At 45.4% G+C, this 1646-nt stretch overlaps 1 pseudogene; it reads right to left on the bottom strand.

The window, feature by feature from the left end:
- Window positions 1-539: 539 nt before the first annotated feature.
- Window positions 540-1133, bottom strand: LOC147457068 (uncharacterized; annotated as a pseudogene).
- Window positions 1134-1646: the final 513 nt, after the last annotated feature.

Below are 1646 nucleotides of genomic sequence, written 5' to 3'. Positions count from 1 at the left end.
CACCTTAGTCATCAAGCACGACAAGCACCTCAAGCTTAGGTCGGGTTCCCACCTCAAGCTTAACCCTAGCTTGCCTAAGGTCAAAGGACTTTTAACACTAACTATTGGAGGTCTTTAATGAAGCTAACCATAAGGTCTTTTAAGCTCCATTAGATGCACGTTGCTCTTTGATAGACTACTTCCTTTTGGACCCGTATTGAGATGTAACCATCTCTCCTCTTGGTCCCCTGTTGAGATAAGTCTAGAAGCACTTATTGCACGTTGCTCTTTGGTAGACCGTCTCCTTTTGGACCCCTATTGAGATGCAGCCATCTCTCCTTTTGGTCCCCTGTTGAGATAGGTCTAGAAGCACATGTCTCTATTCTAACTCTTTTTCCCGTTTATTCTTCCACATTAAATGATCAATTTAATATAAAAAAACCATTTGCGCTAGTTAGGTATTAGAGTTTATGACATGAACTTCCAAAAATAACCATAATCATCTCGATTCTCCTATAGGATATTCTCGTGCGTATAGATATAGGCAAAATATTTTGCGGCTAAAGAAAATGTTCCTTCACTGTCTCCGGTATAGCACGCAAAACACAACGCAAATCTACCACATAACCTACATCCTTCATCAATCCATTTATTCCCTAGATGTGACTTGTCATCAACAAGAGAAGTGTTCAGCTGACCTTGAATCTCAATTCGACTCAATCCGGGCTCTTTTTCAAGCCCCTAGCTTCCATTAGAGCTCGAACCTTTGCTCTATCTTCAAGCCTGCTGCTTGAGGCATAGCTGTTTGATAGCATTAAAGAATCAATAAAGCTGAAAGGCCCCTTCCATAGAAAATGGCTGCCAGTTGACCGTGTGTGGTTATGAGTTAAGAATCCACAAGATATGGGCGCCCACAATTTGTACTAGGCTGCAATGGCATATTGAACCGTCATAAAACCACCTCATGGACAGGTAATGTGAAATCTGGAGCCACGTCATCCATATCCCTTGAATACATGTGCCAACATGAACACTGAATCTGCCCTTTTGAAAAAATTATCTCCTCAAGGCTTGGTGTGGAGAGAGCACGCGCCTACTTGCATGAGAGCCCCGACAACGACCTGAAAATTAGCTTCAACAGAGCGTCGGAGCATAGGTGCTGCTGATCTCTCTCTCTCTCTCTCTCTCTCTCTCTCTCTCTCTCTCTCTCTCTCTCTCTCTCTCTCTCACAGCCGCGGGGAGGCAGTGCGATATGACTATGCCATGTCTCTATCTAATTGTGGTTTATGGAGTCGTACCTAGCATGCAACGCGCGAGGCAAGTGCGATGGCTGAGTCAAAGAGGTGGGACCAGAGTCCGCAGACAGCATGAGAGGGAAAGAATCATTCTCTCTCTCTCTCTCTCTCTCCCTCTCCCTCTCCCTCCCTCTCTCTCTCTCTCTCTCTCTCTGTCTCAGTAGACTGGGAGCACTTGCAATACAACTTTGTCCACAATCTCTCTCTACTGTGTGGTTTGTGGAGTCATAACATGCAAGGGGCACCGAGGCCTGTGCAATGGTTGTCTCGGTTGAGTCGAGGAGGGCATTTTGTAATGCATTGGTTAAGTGGAAGGGTAGGATCAAATGGCGTAGATACCACACACAGAGAAATGGGGAGGCCATCTGTCCG

Source organism: Adiantum capillus-veneris, chromosome 5 (assembly GCF_014529385.1).
Source record: "Adiantum capillus-veneris isolate H3 chromosome 5, ASM1452938v2, whole genome shotgun sequence".
NCBI lineage: Eukaryota > Viridiplantae > Streptophyta > Polypodiopsida > Polypodiales > Pteridaceae > Adiantum > Adiantum capillus-veneris.
The sequence above is the reverse complement of the archived record's forward strand: the minus strand, read 5'-3'. Positions and strand labels throughout refer to the sequence as shown.